The following is an 11,939-nucleotide window of genomic DNA, read 5'->3' on the forward strand; positions in this document are numbered from 1 at the left end:
TCCATTTCCAGGAGCAGTTTCCCTGTAAGGTGCTTTGTCATCATGAATTGTTCAACATCCAAAAGATCTCAGATCTGCTATTGAGACTTCTGTAATCTACTTCTGACCCATGGCAGACCATGTGGCCAAGTGTCAAAGATACTGCACTCTGGATCCACTTTTGTCACTCTTCATTGTGTGAACTGGATTTCATAGAACTATAGAATCACTGAAGTTAGCTTTAGTTTCCTTATTTGTAAAATGGAAATAATAGTAGTATTAATTTCATGGCGCCATTATGGGAATTAAGGAAGAAGACTTTCTGTTAAATAACAATAACTAACCCTTAAATAGCTATTACAAAATGTCAGGTATAATTCTAAGGACCTTATAAATATTAACGTATTTAATCCTTACAACAATCCCAGAAGATAAAGACTATGATTGTTCCTGTCTTATAGATGAGGAAGCATACAGGCCAAGAGGCTGAATCACTCGCCCAGGGTTAGCCAGGTGGTAATTGGTGGGGTGGGAACTGAACCCAGGCGGCCCGGCTCCTCTCTCTTGATGCTTTCAACCAACATGGTCCACAGTCTCTGTCCATCCCACACTAGGTTGCGAGCTGCTTGAGAGCAGAGAACAGGGCTTTTCTAGTATGTGGTCGCATAGACATGCAACATATTTTGTTATAAATAAAAATATAAATGAGAGGATACAGTGTATCATTCTTGGAATTCTTTTGTTTGCAAGTAAAAAAAAAACAAAAAAAAAACCTACTCCATAAGCAAAAAAGAAAAGAAGTGAATTTATTGGCTTATGTCATTGGAAAAGACAGAAGTATCTGAATTCAGGGATGGTAGGATCCAGGGGCCAAATTAAGCCCTGCAGTCTTTCCTCACTCACAGGCAGGCTTTGTCCAGGTGGAAACTGGGCTGGGCTGGGATCATCTCTGCCCAATTTAGTCCAGCAGAAAGAGAAGTTTCCTGTACAGGAGTTCCAATAAAAATATCAGCATTGAATCTACTGGTTTGGACATATAAGCCCACATCCAAACCCATCACTGTGGCCAAGAGAGTGGCCAGTCCTGGGTCACATGTCCACCTTTCCAGCCTGGGCCAGAGTTGGTCCTTCTAAATCCAGGGACCTGACCAAATGGCAGGGTCCTTATCAGAAGGTGGATGCAGTGGGTTGAACTGTGTCCCCCAAAAATATATGTTCAAGTCCTAACCCCCAGTACCTATGAATGTGACCTTATTTGTAAATAGGGTCTTTGTGGTTGAGGTCAAGTTAAAACGAGGTCTTATTGGATTAGGATGGGCCTAAATCTAATGGCTGGAGACGAGACAGAGACACAGACACACATAGAGGGCAGATGCCCATGTGAAGAGGGACGCAGAAACTGGAGTGATGCTGTTACAAACCAAGGAACGTCAAGGACTGCCAGAAACTACCAGAAACTAAGAAGAGGGAAGGCTCTAGCAAGGAAGGATTCTTTGTTAGAGCCTTCAGAGGGAGCATGGCCCTGCCAACATTTTCATCTCGAACTGAGAACCTCTGTAACTGTGAGAGAACACATTTCTGATTATTTCAGCCACCCAGTTTGTGGTACTTGGTGACAGCAGCCCTTGCACTCTCATAGAGAAGGTAAATGGATCTGGTATGCCAAGGCTCCGATATCTAACCACAAAGATGCCTACCTAGCTCAAAACAACGTGAGTTGGAAGGGCATACAAGGAGACCCTGCGTGTTGTCTCTTCCTGTACTAATAAGAGTAATAACAATAATAGCATCATTTACTAATTGCCTACTAATTGCCATGAAAATGTAGAGTCTGGTGCTCTACATAAAATTATATCTCCCACAGTGCCCCTGCTGAGTTAGATATCTTCTCCTGGATGCACGAGGAGCTACTATATACACAGAAAGCGGCCCCCCTTCTTAAATTACAGGTAAGATCCCTGAGGACAGGTTCTATATTTTAGTAATCTTTATAGACAGCCTCCCCACAAGTCCCACATACATTTGCACATACACACACACACACACACACACCCCTGCATGCACACCACTTTAAACTGTGTTTGCACCAAATATAGTAGGCAGCAAATATTTCACAAAAGAATAAGTAGCAGTCCGTGTGAGCTACATCTCCGACTGTTGCCCGAGTTTTCTCCTAACATACTAAAAATTATAATCCATGATACCACATTTTTCTCCTCATGTTGTTTTACCAGATCTTACTTTTAGCACGCCCCCCCCCCCAGAACCCCCATCTACTAGAATTAGCCTTCCCGGTCCAGACTTCAGCCCCGTGCCTCCTGCCTCCCTCTCTCTACCTTCAGGCTTCACAGGGAGACCCATAGATTGGCAGGGGACACCAGGACTCCGACAGGCACCCTGAAGGATGGAGGAGAGACAGCGTGGCCCCACGGTCTCCCGAAGCCTGCCTGCGGAGGACAAGCTTCTACCGCGCTACTTGGACCGGGACAATTATCCAGGAACAAAGGAGCACCGGTGCCCCAGCCTGCTCGGAATTGAGTTCTGAGTCCCTCTGTTATTGGGACTGACATCCGAAGTGTGTGAGTATTTCTCTTTCATAAAAGCCCTATCCTAATCCAAGATCAAACAATTTATTTTGGAAAATAACTGTACAAGTGATACCTTTTCCAGAACCGGCCAGGTTTCCCCCTGTCCTTTGCCATCGCCTTTGAAGTATTTAATAGGGAGGTAACTTGGAGAAACTACTGTGTTCCTGAAAACCCCGCTTAGTGTCTCTGCTGTTTGCTGGAGACTTAGCATCTCCCTCTGTTCATATCAGCCCACTTGATGCTTCTATCTGCTTTGTTTCCCAAGTAAATTGTCTTTACCTAGTTTTCTACACCTTGTTTCTGTGTGTGTGTGTGAGGAAGATCAGCCCTGAGCTAACATCCATGCTAATCCTCCTCTTTTTGCTGACGAAGACTGGCTCTGAGCTAACATCTATTGCCAAGCCTCCTCCTATTTTTTTCCCCAAAGCCCCTGTAGATAGTTGTATGTCATAGTTGCACATCCTTCTAGTTGCTGTATGTGGGACGCGGCCTCAGCATGGCCGGAGAAGTGGTGCCTCTGTGCGCGGCCGGGATCCGAACCCGGGCCGCCAGTTGCGGAGCGCACGCACTTAATCGCTAAGCCGTGGGCCGGCCCCTCTACACCTTGTTTTTAAGGGCTGTGGAGGATTTCCTTACGAATGGACCTTAACTGATCTGTCTCTTAGAGTTGATATTTGCATTGTTTCCAATTTTTCTCTAATACAACAATACTTGACTGAATATACTGATAACTTTCTTCCAGCTTTATTGAAATATAATTGACAAAAAATTTATCTATTTAAGATGTCCGATTTGATGATTTGACATATGGATACGTTGTGAAATGATTCCCACAATCTGGTTAATTAACACATCCATCACCCCACACCTTTACCATTTTTTGTCATGATCCCATACCTTTTTGTACATCTACATTTGTCCACAACAAAATTCTAAAAGTGAAATTATTTTAAGGCAAAGGGTATGTACTTTGTAAATCGTTAGTTACATGTTGCCAAATTGCCCCGTAAATGAGTTAGATGGAGATAGTCCCCCCAGCAGTTTTTAATTTTGGCTTAGTTTTTATGTTGGGAAACATGATCCATACTTGTGAAACAAATTTGCACAGTACTTCAAAGTATGAAGAAAATGTGAAACGTACCTTTCTCCACGCGTACACTGTGCAGAGGACCCAGCAGCTCACCTCTGTGAGCGTGCGTGTAAGCCCTCCAGCTGTCAGTCCTCCCCTGAAAGCTGATGGCAGAGCATCCACTGCATGGTGTGTATACTGTGGCTGACAAATCCCTGACTCTGTTCAAGTTTTTCATAATCGTAAAAAAACAGGGCAATGAATATCTGGTATTCATCCTTCAGGGCTGGATGTAAAAGTCACTTTCTCAGGGGGCCTTCCCTGACTCCTCAATCTATATTTCAACTTTTTCTTTGACTCTTTAACTGGACTAAGTGGCCCTGGGCTCTCTGCATGGAAACTAACACCCACACAGAATGATGTACTTTGCACATCATGACAAACGAGGTCTGGATGCACTGATTGATAGGCAGCAAACATTTCAAAACACACAACATATTGTGAGATGTTATCAGTTACCACCTAATTCCAAAATGAAGCAATATTTTATATACACAATGGCCTATACGCTCAATTCAATTGAACAAACATTTGTTGTCATCACAATGCATCAGGCACTAGGCAAGTGTTGGGGACTGGGATGGTTAGCTTTATGTGTCAACATGATTGGGCCACTGGGTGCCCAGATATTTGGTCAAATATTATTCTGGGTGTGTTTGTGAGGGTGTTTCTGAATGAGATTAACATTTGGATTGGTAGATTGAATAAAGCAGATTGCCCATGGTAACGTGGGTGGGCATCATCCAATCAATTGAAGGCCTGAAAATAATAAAAAAGCTGACCCTCCCACAGGTAAGGGAGAATTTTTCCTGCCTTCAAATTGGAACTGAATTGGCTCTTTCCAGGTCTCAAGTCTGCCAGTCTTCTGGAACTAAAACGTCGGCGATTCTGGAACTCCAGCTTGCTGACTCACCCTGAAGATCTTGGGACTTGTCAGCCCCATAATTATGTGAGCCAATTCCTTATAATACATCTCTTGATAGAGATAGAGGTAGAGGTAGAGGTAGAGGTAGAGGTAGAGATAGAGATAGAGATAGAGATAGAGATAGAGATATACATCCTATTGGTTCTGTTTCTCTGAAGAACCCCAACTAATACAGATTTTGTTATTGAGAGTGGTTCTAGAAAAACAGAGCTTTAAGGATGAGTTTTCCAAATTGGTTCTGTGGTTTCTGGAATTCCCTCTCTAATCTGATTAGATTTAAAGATGCTAATGACTCTATTTCCAGTAGTTAAGAGAGCAGTGATAGTCCATGGCATGATCTAGCCATAGAGACATGCAAAATATCACCACTGGACACTCCTAATCAGCCACTTATAAGAAGCAAGGATCTGGGTAACGATGTACATGATACTTTCAAATATTTTTTGTCATACTAATGAATATAATGAGATTGGCTGGTGACACCTAGTATTACTGGACAAAGTGGAGAAAGAAAGGGATGAGCTCAGGGATTCGAATTCTCCTTTCAAGTGTGCATAAATGACCTGAAAGCTTCTATGGGTGTTCTGGAGGAGAGCCTTGTCTCCTGTAGCTGCAAGGCAGAGATTTCTGGAAACCAAACCCAGAATTTTATCCCATGACTGGCTGAATTACAACTTGAGGTGAGCTCCCAGCCTGGTAGGTTGTTTACTGTGGAAGTGAGGATGTTTTTTGGGAAGGAAGGGAATCCTGAAAGTTGGAATGGGGACATGTGGGAAGATCCTGATGAAGCTGGGGACATTGAGCCCCTGAATTCTGGTGAGCCTTCTTTACCAGGGAAAGGGGTCTCTTCACTCCCAGTGGGAGCTGCCTCTCCACCTGTCTGAGGATTAGCTCTGCATTGTCTGAGGAAACAGTAATGGCCTGCTTTGTGGTAGCTATTGTGCAAGACAACACTGATTCTTCTCAGGACCCACCCCAACCACCCCTCTTTGCTTCTAGACCTATAACTAGACTCAAGTCTCAGCAGGCCCCTAGAGGCGACATACAAAGTGTGACCCGTGACTAGGTACATTAAACTGCAAAAGAGGTACTTAAGTTTCCTAACTTAAATAGACATAAATCTGGGGAACATGTGTGGGAACAGACATTAAGGGTATAGATAATGGTGGAAGGAACACAAAGTTGGATCAGGCCAAACATTGATATGGGCTCGCTAAGCAGAGATTCTGCATTTAATGTTGCAGCTCCAGGAGTTAGGAAGGGCTCTAACAGCTAGTTGGGTTGGTTGGCTGAAACATGTGCCAAAAGGTGGCCCACAGTGGGGGAGCTGGAAATGCCAGCCCCGCCTTGGTTTAATGTAGGTGAAGTGATTCAAAGGTTTAGAGAGATTGGAATGTTACAATGGATTTGTCATTTAAGACCTACCCACTCACCCTGTGAGGGTTCAGAAGACACGCCTTTCACTGTGAATATGAGAAATAAACTTGTGAAGGGAACCCCAGCATCCTTGAGGAGCTCTGTGATTGTTCTCTGCAGACAAGATCTTACAGTGGGAACTGCAGTCACTGAATTGGGAAATACAAATGCAACGGGAGTAATTGGATCCCAGGATGGTAGGAGCCAATGGAGGCACTCAATTGCCCAGGGCAAGGTGGACCTGGTCACCATAATGGGCAGTCAAAGAAGCAATCAGAATAGTCTGACTCACACAGATCTATGGCATTGACTAGTGGATCATGACATTCCTAGAAGTGAAAGATAGGAAACCTACTAAATTCTTACTTGATCTGTATGTGCAGTAAATTTCTAGGTTAAGTGAACAGAAGTATAACCTGAATCATAAAAACAGACCCCTTTATCAATTCCCAGACTTGAGCCAGCTTACAGACCCAGAACCCCTTGAATGAAGGGGAGGCTGGGTCTCTTTGAGGAAGGATCCCAGTATATTATCAAAAATTTATACTGTTAATCTTTCTCCCAGCCTTCCCCAAAGGGATTGACAGCCTTTTACCAGGGTGACTGTGTACTGGGGAAAAGGAAATAATCAGACCTTTTGGAGACTACTGAGCCCTGGCTCTGAACTGACAGCAATTTCAGGGAACCCAAAATATCACTGGAGTCCATCACTTAGTAGGGGCTTATGGAGGTCAGGTGATCAGTGCAGAAGACAGACGGATCTTGGAGAATCACAGTGGATTACTGTAAGATTAATCAGGTGGTCACTCCAATTGCAGCTGCTGTACCAGATGGAGTTTCATTGTTTGAGCAAATTAACATATCCCCTGGTACCTGGTATGCACTACGGATCTGGCAAATGCTTTTTCCTCTATACCTGTCAATAAAGGCCACCAGAAGCAGTTTACTTTCAGCTGGGAAGGCCAGCAATACACCTTCACCGTCCTGCCTAGGGGTATATCAACTCTCCAGCCCTGTGCCATAATTTAGTTCACAGGGATCTTAATCACCTTTCCCTTCTATAAGATATCACACTGGTCCATTACGCTGGTGACATTATGCTATTGGTCCTAGTGAACAAGAAATAGCAACTACTCTAGACTTAGTGGTAGGACATTTGCATATAAGATGGTGGGAAATAAATGCAACAAAAATTCAGAAGCCTTCGACGTCAGTGAGATTTCTAAGGGTCCAGTGGTATAACGCATGTGGAGACATCCCTTCCAAGGTGAAGGATATGTTGTTGCATCTTCTATAAACAAAATGAGGCACAGTGTCCAGTGGGGTCTTTGGATTTGGGAGGGAACATATACATTTGGGTGTGTTACTCTGGCGCATTGACCAAGTGACTCAAAGAGCTGCCAGTCTTGAGTGGGGCCCAGAACAAAAGAAGTCTCTGCAACAGGTCCAGGCTGCCATGCAAGCTGCTCTGCCACTTGGACCATATGATCCAGCAGATCCAATGATGCTTGAACTGTCAGTTGCACATGAGGGTGTTGTTAGGTGCCTTTGCCAGCCCTCTATAGGTGAATTGCAGCCCAAGCCCTTAGGATGTTGGAGCAAAGCCCTGCCATCCCCTTTGAATAACGGCTCTCCTTTTGAGGAAGAGCTCTTGGCCTGCTATTGGGCCTTAATAGAGACTGAACACTTAATCATGCACCACCAAGTTTCCATGCAATCAAGGCTGCCAATCATCAACTGGGTGTGGTCTGACTCACCACCATGTAGCGGGGCGTGCATAGCAGCACTCCATCATCAAATGGAAGTGTGAAAGTTGTATAATATTCAAGTCTGAGAGAACGGAATGTGCAAAGTCATAGAAGAATAAATCAGCATTATGTGATTAGAAACTCCAAATTTCTGAAGAATGAGCAAAGCAAAAAAAATGGAGGAGGCAGAGAAGACAAGACTATTCACATACATTTCTTAGTATGAAATAACAGAAATAGCATAAAAATAATATTATTTTTAATTCTATACTATTTTTTGGTCCTGTTGATTAAAAAAATTCTAGGATGCCTTATTGGGGATAGATGATTCAATTCAATGATCTAAGCCGTAGTCAAACACCTGCTATGGTTAGAGCTGAGCCATACAAAATGAATGCCCTCAAGGAGCTTACAAGGTAGTCTGTGTGCCTACAATGTGCTCCACAGTGAGAACTGCTGAATGCTCAGGATGAAAACTGAGGGGACTGGGAGTACAGACTGATTCATTCCAACCCCTGGGAACTAGCCAGTCTTTCCATGACAGTGAGCATGATTCTAGGGGTAATTTCATATCGGGATCATCACACCACCCTCTTATTGACCAGTTTCTGCTACTGAAATGCCTGCTCCCTTTCCCCTGAGAGAGCTACACAAGCACTAGCCAAGAGTACAGAAAGGAATCAAGTGAGAGATCACCTGAAAATGTGGGTGATAAAATAGAAAAAATCCCATAGATATATCTTATACTTTATATTTAAATAAAACCAAGGAAGCAATCTGTTTTTTAAGTTGTGTAGTAGTTTTCCAATTATAAGGGTAATAATGATCATTGTAGAAAAATTTTTAAATTAAAAGATAATAAAGAGGAAATTGAAAACCAGTAATTCTACCATCCAGAAAAACAATCGCTAACATTTTGGCATATATTTTCCTAGGGATTGTTTACGCATACATAGATTATTTTTATAAATGATTGTGATAAGTTTCACATATTGGATATGTGATAAATATGTGATAAATATATTCACATATTTATATATAAAATTTTACACTTTTTTCACTAAATATTATGTGTATGAACATTTTCTTATATCATTAACCTTAAAAACATAATTTTAAATAACTATAATTTTCTAGATTATGGGGGTACCATGATTGGTTTAACCATTTCCTTGTTATTGGATTTTTAGAAAATTTCCAATTTTTTGCTCTTTTGAATAATATAGAGATGAATATTCATTGTAAACCTTCAACCCTATTTCTTATTATTTCCTTGAGAGATACCTTAGGCCAGGTCCTCTGAGATACAGACACAAGACAGGATTAGAAATGTGAGAGATTTATTAAAGGAAGTACCTAAGGGAAAAAGGGGAGGGAGCTGGAGGAGCTGTGACATCAAGATGTGGGTCTAACTCCTGCAGAGGAGGGAGGAGGGAGGAGGGAAGAAGACTGGGCAGAAGAGTCAGAGTCTGAAGTACAGTTCTAAGAACATTCCAGAAGTCTGATGGGGAGTGCTCAAGCCCAAGTCGCCCATCAGAGGAGTCCTGCATCTCCTCGCAGGAGCATCCTCCTAACTTTCTCTGCTGAGGTCAGTCATTGGCTGCAGCAGCCCGTGGCAAGAGTGGCCTCAGCTGGACAGCAACGGTGGGTGCAGAGTGCAGCAGCTGGGCTGTCAGTCAGTTATGCTCCTGGCCTTCAGGGACCCGAGAGTGGCCACCATGGGGGAGATTCCACGAATGGCATTCTAAGTCCTAAAGGCTAGAACCAATTTTAAGGCTTTTGCATAATATTAAAAATTCCTTTCCTATTTGATAAACATTCTAACAATTATAATTACAAAAAAAAATTTATTTTAATTAAAAAAAAGTCTCCGCAATCTCTCTAATCTTGGGATCATCTGTTCCTTCTCAGAGACCCCCTTCATGGTGGGGTCCTGGGACCTCTTCGGAAAATCTTCACAGCTACCTCCTGACCACTCGCTCCACTTCTAGGCACCTCGTTTTATAATCTATTCTACACTTCACTGCCAGAATAATTTTACTAAAGCTCAATTCTCTGCTCAGAACCCTTTCAAGGGTCAAAGAACTATAAACTCAATACGGAATTTCCACAATACAGTACTAACCCAGATTCCCCAAAACATGGCTAATTACTGAATGCATTGGTTTCCTAGGGCTGTGTAGTGTGAGTGTATGTGTTTACATATATAATATTATATTATGTTAATTATTTATATATAATATATATGTATTTTTTATATTATGATGTTTTGACATCTTAAAAACCCTTTCTGGCTGGGGAGAACCCCCCCCCCACTCCCCCACTGCTGGGCTAGCCAATTCTTAGAGACAGCAAAGAGCCCAGCCAGGAGCATGTCTTTGATACGTAAACTAACCAGTCCAGAGCCAAACCTCCTCTATATGGTCCATGCACCCCAGGAGGCAATATTCCTCTGCCTCATCATCCCAGGCCAGGTCCCAGGCAACTAGAGACCACCCCTCTAGCCCAGAGCCAGACAAAATTATTCAAACTAGCCAGTCCTAAGCTGTTTATCTGCCCTGTCTTGTCTTTCTCTCAGAAATCCCAATAAAGGCCGTGACCTAAGCTCTCACGCCCCTCGTGTCTTCGGCCTCCTGACCACCTTGGTGTCTTTCCAGGCGGCCCTGGGTGGCGTGCCCTGCTCCTGGCTCTAGGACGTTGGACTATAATGACCTTTGTTCCCTGAGGTTCTCCTCTGTCTCCTCTTGTGGCGACACCTGACTGACCAGCTCATGAAAGAATACAAAGCAGGCTGCTATAACAAAGTACCGGAAACTGGGTGGCTTGAGACTATGGAAATTTATTTTCTCCCAGTTCTGGAGGCTAGAAGCCCAAGATCAAGGTGTAAACAAGGTTGGCTCCTCTGAGGGCTCTGAGGGAGAATCTGTTCCCGCCTTCCTCCTAGTTTCTGTAGCCCAGGTGTTCCCTGGCTTGTAGGTGCATCACCCTAATCTTTGTCTTTACATGGCCTTCTCCCTGTGTGTCTCTGTCTTCATGTGCCCATTTACTTATAAAGACACCAATCATATTGAGTTAGGGGCCCACCCTACTCCAGTATAAACTTATCTTAATTTAGCTAATTACATCTACAATGATACTATTTCCAAGGTCACATTCTGAGGTACTGGGGGTTAGGACTTCAACTTATCTTTTTTGAGGGGAAACAATTCAACCTATAATATTGGGATACTATAAAAAATTCCCCCAATGAACAGTAAAATAAGAAAGACAATAATATAAGTTTTAAGTACAGCTAAATGTGTTCCATTTAAAGGATGGTACTTTATTCTAAGATTATGCCCTTGCAATCCTTTTAGTAATGAAATGTTCTTTGTTTAGGAAATGATAGTGACAGTAAATAATAGCATTTTTTAAGAAAAAATGAAAAACTGGCAACTTTTTGAAACATTTTTGAAATTTTACTTATTCAAAAAAAATGAACTCCAAAATCTTTTGCCTATATATCTTTATTAGGAAAACAAATTGAATAAGTGCCTACAAAAAATGTGTTTTATTTGCTTATTTTTAATTTATACCTAAACATTAACTATTCCCAAAATAGGAATTTTAAAGGATCAGATAAAGATGAAACAATTAACATTATTTTTTTTTTTTATTTCTTAGTGACAGAATTTTGGAGAAATCCTACTAAAATTATTATATATAAATGTTTAGTGATACCAATGTGTTGGACCGTTCTTTACTATTTTGGTGAATGATAGTTTAACACAAGGATATAGTTTTGAAAACCAGGTTCTAAGTTCAATTTAGTTCAATGCTTGATTATCATAGCTGTCAGGACTGAAAAATTACCTTGGAAAAGCATATATCATGCAAAATGTACGTAGGAAGACATTTATGGCTATTGACAACAGATATATAAATTCATATTTTAAAGAGAATTCTTGATAATGTCAAATTTGGAGTTGAGTAGATCAGCAGTTTTATCATTTTTAAACCCTATACCTCTATCTTGATTTATAGATTCAGTGAAGTCAACAGCGTAAATCCAATTAAATGTTAGCAACCTAAACTTCTCTCTTATTTTTTGATAAAATTAGAATATTGCCATTAGGCAAATACCACAGCAATTATTATTGCAGGAAAGGGCCAGT

Source organism: Ceratotherium simum, chromosome 8 (assembly GCF_057802395.1).
Source record: "Ceratotherium simum simum isolate JZ-2026a chromosome 8, ASM5780239v1, whole genome shotgun sequence".
NCBI lineage: Eukaryota > Metazoa > Chordata > Mammalia > Perissodactyla > Rhinocerotidae > Ceratotherium > Ceratotherium simum.